Raw genomic sequence first — 20,721 nt, forward strand, 5'->3', positions numbered from 1 at the left:
CCAGGATGGTCTCGATCTTTCGACCTCGTGATCCACCCGCCTCAGCCTCCCAAAGTGCTGGGATTACAGGCTTGAGCCACCGCGCCCGGCTCAGAGGTCACTTTCATTGCCATTTTTCATTTGTTGAGTTTTGACTGGCTTCTTTACCTCCGCCTGCTTTATCATATCAGCAAAGTCTTTGTGATCTGTATCTTGTGTGACCTCATGTCTCATCCTGTGACTTAGAATGCCTAACCTGGGAATGAAGCCCAGTAGGTCTCAGCCTTATTTTACCCAGCCTCTGTTCAAAATAGAGTTGCTCTGATTCAGATGACTGATAAATTGTTTAAATATTCCTTACAAGTGGTTTAAATAAAGAGCTTGCTTTCTGTACTTAGCTAGTGTTTTATTAAGTAAGGCTGTTTGTACTAGGAAGACTGTGTTTTGAAGGGGATATACATTTTTCCAGGTTTATGTGAGCAGCACTTAGTGGTCATTAAATTGGATACTACATTAGTAAACTACTCTTGCAGAATTCTCTATGGATGTGGCATTATAACCCAGATTATAATGAGTTATAATGGGTTTAAAATGTTAGCTAAAGTGAGTCAAGGAAACTATACTGAGTTCCTGTTAAGCAGCTAGCTTGTTTGTGTTCAGTTCTTGCTTGGAAGTATTCTGTTTGGGTTGTTAAAAGAAAAACTTTAGACAAATTAAATTCAACAGTTTAACTGAACAAAGAATGATTTGCAAATTGGCAGCCTCTGGAACCAGAATAGGTTCAGAGTGACTCCAGGGCAGCTACGTGGTTGGATGGTATTTATGTACAGAAATGGGAAAGTGGCATACTGAAAATGGAAGTGAGGTACAGGCCAGGCCCAGTGGCTTACACCTGTAATCCCAGCACTTTAGGAGGCCAACACAGGAGGATTGCTTGAGCCCAGGCATTTGAGACCACCCCGGGCAGCATAGGGAAACCCCATCTCTACCAAAAAAAAAAATTACCAAGTATACCACTTATGCCTGTGGTCCTAGCTACTCAGGAGACTGAGGTGGGAGGATCACTTGAACCTGGGCGGTAGAGGTTGCAGTGAGCCATGATCATACCACTGCACCCCAGCTTGGGTGGCAGTGGGAGATCCTGTTTTTTTTTTTTTTTTTTTTTTTTTAAAAAAAAGGAAGTGAGGTACAGAAACAGCCATATTGATTGCAGCCTAGTATTTGCCTTATTTGAGCAGTTGGCTGCCTATAATTGGCTGAAACTGTGCTGCTGTGATTGGCTGAGACTAGACTACTTGTTAACAAGAGTAGGTTACAGTGTGTTTGCACATCCAGTTAGGTCACAGGTCATTAGGTATGGAAGAACATTTAGAGAAACAAAATATGTAAGGAGGCAGTTTTAGGATAAACTTCTTGTAACAAGGTGATTAGAACTGAGCTTAGGGATCTGGTATCTCCTAGACAGTCTTAGAATCTTTCCTGTTTAAAGTTCCAACTAAAGGATGGTTATTATTCTTTTACATGACCCCCTATTTGATGCACTTGAGTTAAGAATGTGGGCCTCAGAGTCTGAATACATTGGTTGAAATCTCTTTTCCACCATTTGCTAGTGATGTGACTTCAGGTACTTTTCTTATTTAGCAAATGAAAATAACTGTCATACCTACCCAAGGATTGCTGTGAAGATGAAAGGAGATCATGAGTATAGAGGATGTGTAGCTCAGTATCTGGCACATTGCAAATATGTTAAAAAGTTAGTAATTGTTGTTAATATTTTTATTTTTCAATAGCCATAAATGGTAATGTGAACCCAGAAAATCTGAGACAGGTTTGAGACAGGTTTCAGTTAATTTAGCAAGTTTGTTTTGCCAAGATTGAGGATGTGCCCATGATACAACCTCAGGAAGTCCTGATGACAAGCACAGCTTGGTTTTGTACATTGTTTTGTACATAGTAGGGAGACATGAGACATCAATCAATATATTTAAGAAGTACATTAGTTCTGTCCAGAAAGGCAGGACAACTCAAAGTAAGGCCCCCCTCAGGGGTTTCCAGGTCATAGATAGGTGAAAGACAAATGATTACATTCTTTTGACTTTGATGAGTCTTTCCAAAGGAGGCAATCAGAATATTCATCTATCCCTGTGAGCGGAGGGATTAATTTGAATAGAATGGGAGGCAGGTTTGCTCTGAACAGTTCCCAGCTAGAAGGAGCCCAAGATATTTTCCTGCTTTTCTTTTTTAAAATCATTTGGAAAAAGCATTTTAAAAGAAGATGAGTCTCTGGTCTCCGGTTTTATCTGATCTCTCATGGTTAGGACAGTGTATTCCTAGATGGGTAAGTCCTGAAAGCTCATGCTTAGCAGGTTGTGAAGTCTCATGTTCTATGAAGAGAAAATGGGGGAAGGAGAAAAACAGTAACAAGCAAAGGAACAATCCTGGAAAAATTGATATAGGCCACATTACTCTGAAGTCCATACATTAGTAGGCAAGTATGAAAGTGGCTTATGTATGTAAATAGGTTGTTGTTATTTTCTTCTGAGGTTTAAGTTGCATGGCTTCAGTTCCCAGGGCATTAAGAAAGCACAGCTTGGTTTTCAGTGACTCCAAATTAGGAAAAATGGAAAAAAAAAAAAGTGGGGGGGGGAATTGAAAACATTGTTTTGAAGACTTATAGCCAAGAAAAGTTATAATTCAGTTCAAATTGTAGAAAACAATAAAAATTTAAAAAACATTAGGCAAGACTAGCATCTAACAAGAGGTGTACTACAGTTTTGAAACATAATTTTTTATGCTCTGGTTTCCTAATTTTACTAAACGCAACTCATGCTAGGACGGGTTTGCTTTACTATATTTTACCTAATTATTTGTATATAGTGCTGCAAGAATAATAATTTTTTTACGTAGGCTCTTAAATTGCTTTGGCGGAATTTTTTCCATGGGAGGAATCTCAGATAAGACTTTATAAAGCTGAGACCAGCCATGGATTTGTGTCATTAAATACCTATGAGCTGGGGGAATTTCCTCTCCTTCTGAGGTTCTAAGTGGTGCTTCTGGAACTGTCAGAAAGTGACATCCTTTACTTACCACAGGTCAGAAACCCTGTACATGGACTGTGTACACAAAATATGAGGCCAGCCTTTCTAAGGGCTTGATTGGCTACGTACGTTGTTTGATTCCTTAAAGGAAAGCACTCCATTCCAGCCAAAGCTTGGTAAAATAACCAATTTTTCTCCAATTGTGCCCTGTTACAAATGAAAACATAGTCTTATAGCACTTAAGCAAATAACTGGATTGCCTTAAGAATACTTAAAAATGGTTTCCAGATTCTGGAGAAAGCAGGTAGAGAGAAACAAATATGCTCCATATTTTGTTCCACAGGAGTATACTGAATTGTTAGAAGCTGTCAGTAGCTCAAAAGAAAAGCTTTAAGACTCTGAAAAACAAAGCAAAGGATCAGCAAACGTTTTAAGCAAAAAGTCCAAAAGATTAGTTCAGTCCTTACGTTTAATTCCTGTTCTGCTTGATACTCATGAACATTTTAGCTCTCTGAGTCCTGAAAGTTTTTCCTTTATTCAGATATCACAGTCTCGAAAGTTATCAGAAACCTATAGCTGATAATAAAACCACCTTCTAAAGAAGACCAAAACAAGACAATTGTCCGTGGATGACAAAAAATTTTAGGGCAGCCATAGTCAAAGTTACAATTGACAAGGAAATTTGTTATCTCTATGGCACACAATAATTTTAACATAACAATTGTGATTATTACTGTTAATGTATATTAAGTTATATCAGAATTATAGGAGTTTCCCATAATTTTGGAATACATACCAATAACCTATTTATACAAATACAGCTCAAAGAAAAACAAACACCATTTCATATTTGACAATGCTTCCTTTATAATTTTTGTACCAGATAAGCCAAATTATGATTTTTTGGACTTTAGGGAACCTCTAATATCTTAAAGGATTAATTAGGTTAGAAAAAGACATAATTTATGATTTTATTTTGGAAAGTTTGTCAAATATCAAAGGTTTTAAACACTTGATGTCACAAAATAGGATCATAGGTCATTGTAAAATAAGTCATTCATTTAACCAAAAGGATAACTCAAGGATTTCAAAAAGCAAGAGGTGAAACCTTTTTATTGAGAGAGAAGACTTAATTTTCTAAACAATAAGCCCTAATAAAAACAGCATGAAGCCAATTAAATTTATTTTTAAAATTTTAATCTATAAGATTTTAATCTTGACCATAACTTACAGCTTCCATAAGCCTTTTATAACCTTTATTAAGGAGTTGGTTAATGCTTCAAGAAAACCTTGTTAATCTGACACAGGGGCCCAAATGCTGGTGTTGCATCATTGTGCCTTTGACATTAGTTATTAATTTATAGAGAAACTGAACTTATTTTATCTTTCAAAATTGGCCCTTATTACGTACCCACCTCTTCCACGATAGTCTCTGGGCCTTGAGGAGTTGAATAGCTTTAGGTTCTTGCCCTGTGTCTCTGCGATGCAGTTTATTTTAATTGTCATCTTCTATGGGGCCTGAAGACGAGGCTTTAATTGTAGTCAGTGTTTCAGATTTAGCAAACTTGTTGTCCTTTGTTAGACTCAGGAGTCAAAGCCCTGTTAGTCAATGTCACAAGGACTTTAAAAGCACATGCAGGAAGATACATGGATGTAATAACATTAATTTTTTAAAAATGGGTTTTGTTTGTTTGTTTTTTGAGATGGACTCCTGCTCTGTCACCCAGGCTGAAGCGCAGTGGCCTGGTCTTGGCTTGCTGCAACCTCCACCTCCCAGGTTCAACCGGTTCTTCTGCCTCAGCCTTCTGAGTAGCTTGGATTACAAGCATGCGCCACAGTGCCCAGCTAATTTTTGTATTTTTAGTAGAGTTGGGTTTTCACCATATTAGCCAGGCTGATTTTGAACTCCTGACCTCAGGTGATCTGCCCACCTCAGCCTCCCACAATGCTGGGATTATAGGTGTGAGCCACCGTGTCTGGCCAAAAACAAGTTTTTAATCTCAGGTTTTTTTCCTACTTAAACCAAAACGATCGTAATATGACAACATGGTCATATTAAAGTTTTAAATTTTAAATTTTTTTTTTATTTTTTTGAGACAGAGTCTCACTCTGTCACTCAGGCTGGAGTACAATGGTGTGACCTCAGCTCACTGCAACTTCTGCCCCAAGGGTTCATGCAATTCTCCTGTCTCAGCCTCCTGAGTGGCTGGGATTACAGGCGCCCGCCACAATGCCTGGCTGATTTTTGTATTTTTAGTAGAGATAAGGTTTCACTGTGTTGGCCAGGCTGATCTTAAACTCCTGGCCTCAGGTGACCCACCTGTCTCGGGCCTCCTAAACTGGAATTACAGGCGTGAGCCACTTGGCTTGCCCATTTTTCTTTCTTTTTTAAAACATAAATCCTCTTATTGTGACATACACCAACCATTCATGACATGCTTGGACTTTTTGCTTTGTCCTGAACATCTTTTTTTTTTTTTGAGATGGCGTCTCATTCTGTTGCCCAGGCTGGAGTGCAGTGGTGTGATCTTGGCTCACTGCAATCTCCACCTTCCAGGTTCAAGCATTTCTCTTGCCTCAGCCTCCTGAGTAGCTGAGACTATAGGCATGTGCCACCATGCCTGGCTAATTTTCGTATTTTTAGTAGAATTGGGGTTTCACCGTATTAGTCAGGCTGGTCGTGAACTCCTGATCTCATGATCCACCTACCTTGGCCCCCCAAAGTGCTGAGATTAGAGGCATGAGCCACTACGTGCAGCCACATCCCTCTTTCTTAAACAACCAGTTCTTTTATTTTAGGACTAAATTTACCATACAAGATTCTTTCTTATATAAAATTATTTCTCTTTAAGCTTTCTTACCGTACACACACACACACACACACACACACACACAGACCTCTTTATTTTTATGACTTTCTTTACGTCTTTTTATTTTCTGATTGCTTTTACATTGTTTTATACATAACCTTTAAGCTTTGAATTAGACAAAACTTGTTCACTTTTTTTTTTTTTTTTTTTTTTTTTTTTAGATGGAGTCTTGCTCTGTTGCCCAGGCTGGAGTGCAGTGGCATAATCTCAGCTTACTGCAACCTCCACCTCCTGGGTTCAAGTGATTCCCCTGCCTTAGCCTCCTGAGTGGCTGGGACTACAGGCATGTGCCATCATGCCTGTCTAATTTTTTGTGTTTTAATAGAGGCAGGGTTTCTCCATGTTGGCCAGGATGGTCTCGATCTGACCTTGTGATCTGCCAGACTTGGCTGCCCAACCTGCTGGGATTACAGGTGTGAGCCACTGCCCCTGGCAGCCATTTTTTAAAAAGGGCACACCCTTTTGTTTTTTAGCAAGATTTTTTTTTTTTACAATATGCATTTATTGAAAAATACCCAAATAATTAAATACCTATTATTTAATCTAACTTTATATTCTAAATTATGACCAGTTTTAGCTACAAGTATTTACTTCATTACATTTACCTAATTATTTTAATTGTTTACATACATTATTTGTGGAAACTATGATAGTTATAATTTAAAGTTATGAAACCACCATTGCAGAATTATAACTGAGACAGTGAAAAATGATTTGACCTAACTAACTTCATCTTGCTCTTAAGCTCTAAGCTGTCCTTATTCATTCCTGGCCATAGGCTGAACTGACTTTGGGAGGAACTTAGTTCATAGCTTAGCTTTCAAACAAAGATTACAGTCCTTTCCCAAAAGAAACCTCCTTATTGCCTGTGGACTAAAGCCATAAGATTAGAAGTTACGGCCGGGCGCGGTGGCTCAAGCCTGTAATCCCAGCACTTTGGGAGGCCGAGGCGGGTGGATCACGAGGTCAAGAGATCGAGACCATCCTGGTCAACATGGTGAAACCCCGTCTCTACTAAAAATACAAAAATTAGCTGGGCGTGGTGGCGCGTGCCTGTAATCCCAGCTACTCAGGAGGCTGAGGCAGGAGAATTGCCTGAACCCAGGAGGCGGAGGTTGCGGTGAGCCGAGATCGTGCCATTGCACTCCAGCCTGGGTAACAAGAACGAAACTCCGTCTCAAAAAAAAAAAAAAAAAAAAAAAAAAAAGATTAGAAGTTACGATAATCTTACTAAATTTAAGATGCAGCTATTTTCATTAAACCAATATCAATGTCTTATTTATTAAAAATAACACAAGCCAATATTATTGTGTTTGGGGTTGGGTTTCAAGTTTTGTAACCCTTGTGCCAAATGTTGACACCTTATAGTATCTGGCAGAGAACTATGAAATTTCTTGATTAATAAATGCAAGCAAAAAATGTATGCTGGCAATTGTTAAGACATTTCTAATATTACTTTACCAATAATTTTAAAACTAGCTTATTTATTAAAGATTTTACTTAAGTTACATGAATTTGAAAGAGCATTTGACTAGTCTTTTTTGGCATCTGATTTAAGTGCTTTTATTTTTTATTTTTTTTTATTTTTTTATTTTTATTTTATTTATTTTTTTTGAGACGGAGTTTCCCTCTTGTTACCCAGGCTGGAGTGCAATGGCGCGATCTCGGCTCACCGCAACCTCCGCCTCCTGGGTTCAGGCAATTCTCCTGCCTCAGCCTCCTGAGTAGCTGGGATTTCAGGCACGCACCACCATGCCCAGCTAATTTTTTGTATTTTTAGTAGAGACGGGGTTTCACCATGTTGACCAGGATGGTCTCGATCTCTCGACCTCGTGATCCACCCGCCTCGGCCTCCCAAAGTGCTAGGATTACAGGCTTGAGCCACCACACCCGGCCTTTTTATTTTTATATATATTTTTAAAGATGGGGTTTCACCATGATGGCCAGGCTGGTCTTGAACTCCTGACCTCAGGTGATCCACCCACCTCGGCCTCCCAAAGTGCTAGGATTACAGGTGTGAGCCACCGCGCCTGGCCTAAGTGCTTTTATTTTTTTTATTTTTTATTTATTTTTATTTTTATTTTATTTTATTTTTTTTTATTTTTTTCGAACAACCAGACACACAGAGTTTTTAGTTTTTTAAGCTTCTTGTGAAAAATCCACAACGGCCATAGATAACATCATTGCAGCATCTATACTCCTTCGGCTTTTTGCCAGCACCAACATTGGCCTTTGTAGTCCCCCTGACTTTCTTCATTCTGTTCTTGCGTTCCTTTCATTGCTTTCTTGAGGTCTTTTTCTTCTCATACAGGTCATGTCTTGCAAGTCTATGTTTGGGTTCATTTTTCTTTGCATAATCCAGGGAATCATAAATCATGCCAAAGCCAGTTGTCTTGCCACCACCAAAATGAGTTCTGAATCCAAATACAAAGATGACATCTGGTGTGGTCTTGTACATTTTGGCTAGTTTTTCCCGAATTTCTGTCTTAGGCACTGTTGCCTTCCCGGGGTGAAGGACATCAATGACCATGTTTCCTCTGAAGCAGTCGGTTGGTCATGAACTTTCTAGTGCGGATAGTTACTGTGTCGTTCATGATGGCAGCCTATCCTCACGAAGCCGGGGAGGGAAAGAGAGCCACAGCTCGCCGGCCAATCATATCAGTGCTTTTATTTTTTTAAGCCAATAAATTAGAGCACTTTTATATATTTTTAGTAGTGAAACATTGTGTACACAACACATAAATAGGTAGACATATTAGGCATGCCAATAGAAGTACATTTTGTAGATTCATAAAAACCTTTTTTTTTTCCTGTCAGACTTTCAGATTCTTGATAACCTGTTTTACAACCCTGGGCAAATGTCAGCTAAATAGCCTTAAATTTGCATGTTAAAGGAAGCAACTCAAGTGAAAGTCAAATAGCAGAGTTTATTTTATAAGGTGTGGAGAGAAAAAGTTTGGATTATAGAAATTATAAAGGCCTTTTAAATACACACACACACACACACACACACACACACACACCCTCAACACCCTATAGCTTTTACTTCAGAGTTTTTAGCCATGAGATAAATAGAAATTTACCAGCTGGCAAAAAGAACTTGTATCTATATTATCGTGGGTTTTTTTTGAGATGGAGTTTCGCTCTTGTTACCCAGGCTGGAGTGCAATGGCGCAATCTCGGCTCACCGCAAACTCCGCCTCCTGGGTTCAGTCAATTCTCCTGCCTCAGCCTCCTGAGTAGCTGGGATCACAGGCACGCGCCGCCATGCCCAGCTAATTTTTTGTATTTTTAGTAGAGACGGGGTTTCACCATGTTGACCAGGATGGTCTCGATCTCTCGACCTCGTGATGCACCCACCTTGGCCTCCCAAAGTGCTGGGATTGCAGGCTTGAGCCACCGCGCCTGGCTGTTTTTTTTTTTTTTTTTTTTTTTTTTTTTTTTTTTTTAAGGCTAGTCAAGTGAAGCAGTGGGAGTGGAGAAGGAACAAAGACATCTGTAACTGGTTGTGATCAATTAGTTGTAAACACCACTGCACTCGGACCAGCCGAGGTTTTTTCTTAATAGAAAAATAACAGCAGAGTGAGAGCAGGTAGAGAGAAAAAACAGAGAAGAGTACTTAGGAACTCTATAGTTTGCTGTCAACCTTAGGACTCTTTTTCCTTAATGTAAATGTGAACAAAGACTTTATTATTTCCATTTTACATAAACGTTGGCAAGTAGAAGTGCTATCAAACCTTTGGAGTGTTCAAAAGGGGGTTGTTCTCCTTGTTTTCTCCTCATTCTTCAGTATTTGTTTCCTGCCCTTTTTCTTTCTTTCTTAAAAGGAGGAACTGAGCTGTGGTCTAGGGTTTTTGTGGGGCGGATCCGTATGTGCTGCTTGTGGACAGGACTACACAGTATGTCACCACTGTGTCATTTCTACCCTTTTATGTGTCTCAGTTTCTCTGTCCAGAGGTCTGACCTCAGAGAGGGCTCAAAATACTGGGTGATCAGTCCTCATATGTGTTTCTTGGATGAGCCATTTAAAAAATTAATTTCTGTTGGGGATTTCCATGCAGGCTCACTGCATGTCATTGTGGGGGAGGGGATTAACCCCCAGAGACCCCTACGTGGCCACCAGTCACCCAGGGGCACCTTTATTAACCCCCAGAGACCCCCTACGTGGCCACCAGTCACCCAGGGGCACCCTTCGGCTGGAAGGAGCAAAATATCCTTTCTCTTCTGAGCTGAGAAAACTCAGTCTTTCGTTAACATATGAAAAGAACAGTTCAGTTCCTTACACAAATGCGCACAAACCAAAGTAAGATTAAATTTGGGAGAAAAAGCAATAGGGAAGACCCTTTAGAATGTGTCTCTGAACTAGAATTAGGATCCTTAAACAACAGCTTCAGACAGGAACAAATAGCAGGTTGGAGTGGGGAGACCACACACACCCCCACCCACCCACCCACCCAACAGTAGGATCACTGAGCACTCTAATGGCAAGGAGAAATTAAGACCAGCTGGTTAATCTCCAATTCAGTTACTTACTTAGGGATAAGTCTCAGGCTGAAGACTGCTGTCTTCCATCCTAGAAGGAGGAAAAGAAACCTTATCTCAAACTCCATAAAGGGGTTACCTGTCTGTTACCATCATAGAAGCAGGGAAAACACTTGCCTTTGTTGTGCCGGAAGCAGGTAAAACTCCAAAAAAAATGAGGAGTTATACAGCAAAATAAACTTTAGATCTCAACTGAATTTTGGGAGGTCAGGGATTCTCTGGAGGGGGTGCTCTCAGACCTCAGCAAATTGTCCTGTTGGTTTGCGCCATAAAGGTGGCCCATGCTGGTACCAAGCACCGATAGAAAATTTGGCAAAAGTCAAGGGCATCTCCACTCAGAATACCACCATGGTTACCAAAATGTGAACCCAGAAAATCTGAGACTGGTCTCAGTTAAATTGAGAAAGCGTATTTTGCCAAGGTTGAGGATGTGCCCGTGACACAGCCTCAGGAAGTCCTGATAACACGTGCCCAAGGTAGTCGGGGCACAGCCTGGTTTTATACATTTTAGGGAGACACTAGACATCAATCAGTATATGTAAGGAGTACATTAGTTCTGTCCAGAAATGGGGGGACAACCCAAAGGAAGACCCCCTCCCCACCCTGTTACCCCGGGGGCTTCCAGGTCACAGGTAGGTGAGAGACAATGGTTAAATTCTTTTGAGTTTCGGAAGAGTCTTTCCAAAAGAGGCAGTCAGAATATGCATCTATCTCTGTGAGCAGAGGGACGACTTTGAATAGAATAGGAGGTAGATTTTTCCTTGAGCAGTTCCCAGCTTGAAGGAGCCCAAAATATTTTCCTTTCACAGTAACAGGCTAAAAATTACTTTTTTTTTCTTGAGGCAGAGTCTCACTCTGTTGCCCAGGCTGGAGTGCAGTGGCGTGATCTTGGCTCATTGCAACCACCACCTCCCCAGTTCAAGTGATTCTTGTGCCTCAGCCTCCCAAGTAGCTGAAATTACAGGGGCGCACCAGCTAATTTTTTTTTTTTTTTTTTTTTTTTAAGATACTGTTTTGCTCTCGTTCACCAGGCTGGAGTGCAGTGGTGTGATCTCAGCTCACTGTAACTTCCACCTCCTAGGATCAAGTGATTCTACTGCCTCAGCCTCCCAAGTAGCTGGGATTACAGGTGCTTACCACCACGCCCAGCTCATTTTTGTATTTTTAATAGAGACAGGGTTTCACCATGTTAACCAGACTGGTTCTGAACTCCTGACCTCAGGTGACTTGCACACCTGGGCTTCCCAAAGTACTGGGATTACAGGCGTGAGCCACTGCACCCAGCTTAATTTTTTATTATTAGTAGAGATGGGGTTCACCATGTTGGCCAAACTGTCCTCGAATTTCTGACCTCAAGTGATCTGCCAGCCTTGGCCTCCCAAAGTGCTGGAATTACAGCATGAGCCACTGTGCCCATCCAAAATTACTTGTTTTTAAAGTATGATTTGGACATCTGTGTAATATTATTGTTTCACTCAAAGCTGTCATGTTAGAAAGAGCCACAGGATAGGCAATATAAGGTCCTTTAGGCTGACTGACGGCACCATGGCTTGCATGTACACCCCTGGGAAGAAGCTGCCCAGTGGCAACATATCTCAGAACTACAGGTGCTTGCCTCTGTCGTAAGACAAACCCCAGCCACACCACCGGCTCACAAAGACTTCAAAGCGCACAGACTGCAGCATCCAGCCGCCCCTCCTGGACCTTGATTCAAGTGTCGAAAACCTGGTCACTGGCCCAAGGAATGCCCACAGCCCGGGATTCCTCCTAAGCCCTGCCCTGTCTGTGTGGGGCCCCCACTGAAAGTCGAACTGTCTGACTCATGTCGCTTCGGCTTGGCAGCTAAAGACTGATGCTGCAACATCTCAGAGGCCTCCTGGACCATCATGGACACAGAGCTTTGGGTAACTCTTATGGTGGAGGGTAAGTCTATCCCTTTCTTAATATGGGGGCCACCCACTCCACGTTGCCTTCTTTTCAAGGACCTCTTTCCTTGGCGTCCTTAACTGTTGTGGGAATTGATGGCAAGGCCTCCAGGCCTCTCAAAACTCCCCAAATCTGGTGTCAGTTAGGCCAGCACTCCTTTCTACATTCTTTCCTCATTATCCCCACTTGTCCAGTTTCCCTGTTAGGCCAAGATATCCTAGCAAAATTGTCTCTGCCTCCTTAACTATTCCTGGGCTAGAGCCACACCTCATTGCCACCCTCCTTCCCTAACCCATCCCTCCCTCAGTAGCTCCCCTTCTGTCTCCCTACCTTAATCCTAGGATGCAGGACACCACCTCCCCATCGCTTGCTATCAGTCACTCAACCTTCGTCATCCCATTAAAACCTAACCACCCTTACCCCGCTCAGTGCCAGTACCCCATCCCACAACATTTTAAAAGGTCTAAAGCCTGTTATCACCCGTCCATTGCAACATGGCCTTTTAATTCCTACAAACTCTTCTTACAATTCCCCTATTCCGGCTGTCCAAAAACCAGGCAGATTCTACAGACTAGTCCAAGACCTCCACCTAATTAATCAGATTGTACTTCCCATCTACCTGGTTGTACCAACCCCTATACCCTCCTATCTTCCATACCCCTTCCACAACTGACTATTTATTCTGTTCTTGACCTCAGAAACCCGTTTTTCTAAAGGCCAGATTTCTTCCCCATCTGTCGTAATCCTTCACCAGCCTACAGGTGCTCTCCCTGCCAGCTGTATCCAGTTAATTTCCCAAACTCCAACCCCATCCACTAAACAACAGCTTCCCTCCTTCCTAGGCGTTGTAGGATACTTTCACCTCTGGATACCAGGTTTTGCCCTCCTAAACAAACCACTTTATGAACTTAAAAAGGAAACTTAGCTGACCCCATAGACCAAAAATCCTTCCCCCGTTCTTTCCATTCTCTAAAAAAGGCCTTAGAGTCTGCTCCTACTTTAGCACTCCCCAACTCTTCTCAACCCTTCTCTCTACACAGCAGAAATAAAGGCTGTGCCGTCGGGATTCTTACACAGGAGCCAGGCCCAAGGCCTATAGCCTTTTTACACTTGATCTTAGCCAAAAGGCCGAGAAGTGATGGCCTACAGCCTTTTTATCCAAATAACTTGACCTCACGGTCCTGGGCTGGCCCTCATGACTATGTGGTAGCAGCTGCTGCCCTGAAACTCTTAGAATCCCTCAAATTCACAGGCTCTGCCCCATTTACCCTCTATAGCTCTCACAATCTCCAAAGTTTAGCTTCCTCTTCACACCTTACACACTTATTTTCAGCACCTTGCCTTCTCCAGCTTTATTGAAATCTCTTTATTGAAACCCCCACAGGAACCATTGCTCTTGGACTTGACTTTAACCCAGCCTCTCACTTAATACCCAGCACAAACCCTGAGCCCCGTGACTGTATCGCCCTAATCCATAGAGCATCCTCCCCACTTTCCCATATTTCTCTTTTTCCTATTCTAGACCCAGACCACACATGGTTTATTAATGGCAGTTCCTCCAAGCCTAGTTGGTTGGCACTGGCCAAAGCTGTCTATGCTGTTGTATCCCATTAATCTATTATCAAGGCTGCCACAAAACCCCCTTTTGCCACTTCTCAGCAAGCTGAACTGATTGCTTTAACCGATGCTCTTACTGTTGTCAAGGGATTACATGTTAATATCTATACTGACTCTAAATATGCCTTCCACATCCTACACCACCATGTGCCATATGGGCAGAAAGAGATTTTCTCACCACACAGGGGTCCTCTGTTATCAATGCCCCCTTAATGAAGGCCTTTCTTTTTTTCTTTTTTTTTTTTTTTTGAGACGGAGTTTCACTGTTGTTACCCAGGCTGGAGTGCAATGGCACAGTCTTGGCTCACCGCAACCTCCGCCTCCTGGGTTCAGGCAATTCTCCTGCCTCAGCCTCCTGAGTAGCTGGGATTACAGGCACGTGCCACCATGCCCAGCTAATTTTTTGTATTTTTAGTAGAGACGGGGTTTCACTTTGTTGACCAGAATGGTCTCGATCTCTTGACCTCGTGATCCACCCGCCTCGGCCTCCCAAAGTGCTGGGATTATAGGCGTGAGCCACCGCGCCCAGCCAATGAAGGCCTTTCTTAAGGCCGCTCGTCTCTTAGCCAAGGCCAGAGTTATCCACTGCAGAGGACTCAGGATTTGAGCCACTCCTAAATAACCCACAGGATATAGCCCCTTTGAGCTCTTATATGGCTGTACCTTTCTGCTTGTAATAGTCAGCAGGAGGACTGGTGTTTGGAATAAGGGCCTAACCTTATCCTCTTGGTGACTATATTCCAGTCGTTCAACAAGCCAGATGTGAAATCCACCAGGCTGCTAATTTCCTCTTACCCCTCCAGATACCCGGCCATATGAAAACACCCTAACCGGAAGGTCAGTCCTAGTTAAAAGCCTAACCCCTCGATCTCTGGCAACCTCAGTCAACAGGACCCTTCCTGGTTGTCTATAGCACCCCAGCTGCTGTCTGTCTACAAGACCCTCCCCAGTGGGTCCATCATTCCAGAATAAAGTTGTGTCCATCAGACAATTGGCCTGACTCCTCCACCTCCTCCTGGATGTCACAACTACTCTCCCTCACTTCTCTTAAACTCACCCATATCCCCGAAGTGAAAGAGTAACCCGATATAAACCTAATATACCTTTTACTTTCATTAGGCATTCTTTTTCCTAACACCACTATTTAATGCAGTCACCCCTACTACTTAAACCACACCTCAGAAAGTCTCTGTTTCTGTTATTTTCTGTCTAACTGTGCTCATTGTACTCATTTACTTTTACATGCCCTGCTTTTGTTTAAGTTGCCAGTTTACACTTTTCCTCCAGGCAATTATAGCTGATATTTCACTCTTAATCTCGCTCCCGCTCTCTGCTCACACCCAGTCTTGTTAATGAAAGTGAGTGGTTACTTATAGATGCCACACGCGTCCTTGGGCACCATGAAAACAAAAGCTCTCCCTCCACGCAGTTACCCTACCAAACCCTGCTACAGCCTTTAACAGCCGCAGCCCTTGCCGGTTCTCTTGGCATTAGGGTCCAAACACTTTTTCGCCTTTTCAGTTTACACTTCCAGTTCTGTCTAAGCCAAGGAGTTTTATTTCCTCTGTGATTCCTCTTAATCTGCCTTCCTACCAACTGGGCAGACACTTGTACCCTAGTTTTCCTTACTCCGAAAATTCAGTTTGCCAGTGGAGATGAAAGCCTCCCTGTTCTCCTTGTGGTCCTGACACGACACAAGCGGGTCATTCCGTTGATTCCCTTACTTGTAGGGTTAGGAATTACTGCTGTGCTCAGCACAGGCATAGCAGCCCTTACCACTTGAATCGTCACCTTCCGTACCCTCTCTAAGGATTTCTCTGCCGGCATTGCAGAATTAACTCAATCACTCTCTCTTCTTCAGGCTCAGGTAAATTCCCTAGCTGCAGTTGTCTCCCAGAACCACAGAGGTCTTGATTACTGACTGTTGAAAAAGGAGGTCTTTGCCTGTTCCTAAATTAATGTTTTTATGTAAACCAACCCAGCCTCATATATGATGCCATCAATACATTAAAAGACAGAGCCCAAAAGCTCACTAATAAAGCAAATGGTTATTCTGGACCTGACTGGACTGGCTGAACACTCTCTAACTGGGAGTCATGGCTTCTTCCAATCCTTAGTAACTCTGTTATCTGCCTTTCTCCTTTTCTTATTTGGCTGATAAAATCTCTCAATTCCTACAAAATCGTATCCAAGCTATAACCAATCAGTCAGTATGACAAACCTTCCAGCAACCCTACAATATCACCCCTTTCCCTGAGATCTCCTAGCAGTTTAAATTCTTTCCCATTTTTAGGTTTCTGCACCACCCCCAGTCCTGCTCGAAGAAGCTCTAAGAAACATCACCCCATCACCCCTCTGTGCTGGCCTTCCTGATATTCCACTGCTCACCACTCTTCATTTCTTTTTCTTTTATATAAATAACTCATATAAAAAGACAGGAATGTAAGGTCTTTTAGGCTGATGGTGCCATGGCCCTCACATACACCTCTGGAGGGCTTTCTAGAATTAGAAAACATGAAGTATCTGGAAGATCATGAAAAGCAGAAGAACACCGGGCATGGTGGCGTGTGCCTGTGGTCCCAGCTACTCAGGAGGCTGAGGTGGAAAGACCGCTTGAGCCCAGGAGTTCTGGGCTGTAGTGTCCTATGCCGATCAGGTTTCTGCACTAAGTTCAGCATCATTATGGTGACCTCCTGGGAGTGGGGACCACCAGGTTGCCTAAAGAGGGGTGAACTGGCCCAGCTCAGAAGTGGAGCAGGTCAAAACTCCCGTGCTGATCGGTAGTGGGATCGTGCCTGTGAATAGCCATTGCACTGCAGCCTGGGCAACATAGCAAGACCCCGTCTCTTTAAAAAAAAGAAAAGCAGAATGATCAACCCCTGCGGTGCCTAACTAACCTGAGACATTCTTCTATTGTTTCTTATCCCAGCTCTAATTGATAAGGCCATTGGACTGTGTAACCAACTTTGGTCAACCTTGTGACTCCAGACCTTACGACCCCCTCCGAGCTTGCAAAAAACTGACCTAAACTGTAACTTCTGTAACTTTCCACTGCGTAACCCAAACCTATAAAACCAACTCCCATTCCTCTGCCCTCTGCTGACACTTTTCAGACTCAGCCCACCTGCACCTGGGTGAATAAACAGCCATGTTGCTCACACAAAGCCTGTTTGGGGGTCTTTTCATTCAGAGTGCACGTTTTAACAGGCAAAAGATTAATTATACTAAAAATAAAAACTTTCAGATTTGTAGAGTTGGCATGTATAGTGCTTTCTACGACATTTTCAAAGGAATGAAGAATTGTGACATTATAGCATTTTGCAATATATAAAAAGCACCTGAAAGGAGGATAGTTCTTTCTTCTTAACAATTTTCAGGTCTTTACAGAGGGTCAGTCTTTTTCCTCTTACTTTAACCCATGATATTTACAAATTATGGCAATCAAATAGTGGTTCTCACATGCCTGTGTATGCCCCTTCTGAGGATCCAATCTGGCAGCTTGCACAAAAGAGTTGTACACTTTGTCTTAGTCTCCCCCACAGTTTGACTTTTAGTTGTCTCAATTTACATAATTTTATATTACCTACATCTTAACAGGTTGTTATACCTATTATTGTTTTAATAGATTTGTCTTTTGGGCTCCATACTAGGATTATGAGTGAATTGCATACTGCAATTACAGTATTAGAGTATTCTAGGTTTGTCCATGTACTTAACTTTATCAGAGGGTTTTATAACTTCAAGTGTTTTCCTATTTGCTCATGAGTGTTTTCTTTCTGTTTGAAGAACTCCCTTTAGCATTTCTTGTAAGACAGGTTTAGTGGTGGTAAACTCTCAACTTTGGTTTGTCTGGGAAATACTTTATCTCTGCTTCGTATTGGAGGACAGTTTTGCTGGGTACAGCATTTTTTGAATTGCAGTTTTTCTTTCAGCACTTTCAAAATGCTGTTCTACACTCTCCTGGGCTGTATGATTTCCTGTATGGTTTTTTGCATTGTGGTTCCTGTGAGGCTTCTTCGTTGAGAAGTGTGTTGCCAGGTAAATTGGAGCTCCTTTATATATTATTTGCTTCTCTTTTCTTCCTGCTTTTAGGATTCTCTCTGTTGACCTTTAAGAGTCTGATTATTGGCCGGGCGCGGTGGCTCAAGCCTGTAATCCCAGCACTTTGGGAGGCCGCGGCGGGTGGATCATGAGGTCGAAAGATCAAGACCATCCTGGTCAACATAGTGAAACCCTGTCTCTACTAAAAATACAAAAAACTAGCTGGGCGTGGTGACGCGTGCCTGTAATCCCAGCTACTCAGGAGGCTGAGGCAGGAGAATTGCCTGAGCCCAGGAGGCGGAGGTTGCGGTGAGCCGAGATCGCGCCATTGCACTCCAGCCTGGGTAACAAGAGCGAAACTCCGTCTCAAAAAAAAAAAAAAAAAAAGAGTCTGATTATTATATGCCTTGGGGTCTTATTTGGGTCAGATCTGATGTTTTCTGCTTTTCCTGTTCCTGAATATTTATATCTTTCTTACGTTGTAGAATGTTTTCTGTTATTTCTTTGACTAATCTTTCTACCCTTTGCTCTTGCTCAACTGTCTCTTGCACACCAATAATTCTTAGTTTTGGCCTTTTCAGGTAGTTTTCTATATCTTATGGGCAGTCTTCATGGCTTTTCATTACTGTTTTCTTTTTCACTTCCGACTGTGTGGTTTTTTGTTTGTTTGTTTGTTTTCTGAGGCAGAGTCTCTCTCTATCGCCTAGGCTGGAGTGCAGTCGCAGGATCTTGGCTCACTACAACCTCTGCCTCATGGGCTCAAGCGATTCTCCTGCCACAGCCTCCCGAGTAGCTGTGGCAGGCACCCGCCACCACACTCAGCTAATTTTTATATTTTTAGCAGAGATAGGGTTTCACCATGTTGGTCAGGCTGGTCTCAAACTCCTGACTTTGTAATTCACCCTCCTCGGCTTCCCAAAGTGCTGGGATTACATGCGTGAGCCAGTGCACCTGGCCTGTTTTTGTTTTTTAAGATGGAGTCTTGCTCTGTTGCCCAGACTGGAGTGCAGCGGCATGATCTCAGCTCATTGCAACCTCCACCTCCCTGGTACAAGCAATTCTCCTGTCTCAGCCTCCTGAGTAGCTGGGATTACATGCACCCGCCACCACAACCAGCTAATTTTTTTTTTTTTTTTTTTTTTTTTTGAGATGGTATCTTGCTCCGTTATCCAGGCTGGAGTGCAGTGGCGTGATTTTGGCTCACTGTAACCTCCGCCTCCTGGGTTAAAGTGATTTTTCTGCCACAGCCTCCTGAGTAGGTGGGACTACGGCATGCAACACCATGCCCAGATACTTCAGATTTGTGGAGTTGGCATATTAGTGCTTTCTACGACATTTTCAAAGGAATGAAGGATTGTGACATTATAGCATTTTGCAATACATGAAAAGCACCTGAAGGGAACATAGTTTCTCTCTTCTTATGAATTGTCAGGTCTTTACAGAGGGTCAGTCTTTTTCCGTTTAAACCATGATATTTACGAATTATGACAGTCAAATAGTGGTTCTCAGATGCCTCTGTGTGCCCCTTCTGAGGATCCAATCTATCTAACCCGGCAGCTTGCACAAAAGAGTTATAGTTATTGCTGGCTGCTGACTCTTTGGGGTAGCAGTTGGGGTCCTGAAATCCCAGTTGCTTAATACTAGAAGATGATTACAGTGAGGGAGCCTAAGGTGTTAAAAATGTTTGCTCTTCTCACATCTACTTTTCATTTGTTCATCATTAAGTCAGCAGACGTTTATTCAGCATCAGGCTTGTGCATGGCATAGGAAACAGATGAATCAAGTGGCCTTTCTTAGGCCACCAGAGAGAGACCCCCTGTGGACAGGTCAGGTGCATCTGAGGGTTCTAGGAGCTCTGGCAGGAGGCTCTAGACCAGGCGTTCCCAAACTTTTTACACAGGGGGCCAGTTCACTGTCCCTCAGACCGTTGGAGGGCCACCACATACTGTGCTTCTCTCAGTGACCACCAGTGAAAGAGGTGCCCCTTCCTGAAGTGCAGCGGGGGGCCGGATAAATGGCCTCAGGGGGCCGCAAGCGGCTAGTTTGGGGACGCCTGCTCTAGACAATTCTGTGCTTTCTCTTCATCTATTTCTTACCCTCAGGTTGAGAAACACTCACCTGATATAGACATGCAGCAGTAGAGGATGCTTATAGCAGCTGAGGACAGATGCGAGTACAGATCATTCCAGCAGACTTCATTCAACATGTAATGCTTTATGGTAAATGAGGAACTGTTACCTCCTTAGGTCTTATCTCATAACTGCCTTGAGATGCAGATAGAATAAGGATCCACTCATTCTGGAGGTGAGAAAACTGGGGTCCAACAGGGATAAGTTCCCAAGTCAAACAGAAAGTAAATCGTGGCAACATTTTTACTCCAAATTAATTGCTATGACATGCAGGAAATAAAAGCAAGCATTTTATTTGTCATGCTGGACTGCCTTAGTCTGAGGAATCTAGATTTATAAAAACCCAGGTTTACTAATTCAGCCAAGTTTAAATCGTGAATATTTGCATTGCAGAAGGATTTTCCAGGCTGAGCATGGTGGCTCATGCCTGTAATCCCAGGCTAAGGTGGGTGGGTTACCTGAGGTCAGGAGTTCGAGACCAGCCTGGCCAACATGGTGAAACGCCATCTCTACTAACAATACAAAAATTAGCCGGGTATGGTGGTGTGCACCTATAATTTCAGCTACTTGAGAGGCTGA

General features: G+C 42.7%; 1 protein-coding gene and 1 pseudogene across 4 annotated transcripts in view; one reads left to right on the forward strand and one right to left on the reverse strand.

Annotated features, from left to right (window-relative positions):
- The window catches only part of DHRS7B (dehydrogenase/reductase 7B), a 70,853-nt gene that overhangs the window by 6,897 nt on the left and 43,235 nt on the right, over positions 1-20,721 (forward strand). For 2 of the 4 annotated variants that reach the window (XM_074388320.1, XM_074388321.1), the window contains exon 1: positions 15,472-18,010. The exons of the other annotated variants lie outside the window; for them this stretch is intronic. The gene's annotated coding sequence lies outside the window, so the exon portion shown is untranslated. Of the gene's footprint in view, positions 1-15,471; positions 18,011-20,721 lie in introns of those variants that run through there. 4 annotated transcript variants of the gene reach the window in all.
- Positions 8,142-8,491, reverse strand: LOC120366805 (small ribosomal subunit protein eS24 pseudogene; annotated as a pseudogene).

Source organism: Saimiri boliviensis, chromosome 17, assembly GCF_048565385.1.
Source record: "Saimiri boliviensis isolate mSaiBol1 chromosome 17, mSaiBol1.pri, whole genome shotgun sequence".
Taxonomy (NCBI): Eukaryota; Metazoa; Chordata; class Mammalia; order Primates; family Cebidae; genus Saimiri; species Saimiri boliviensis.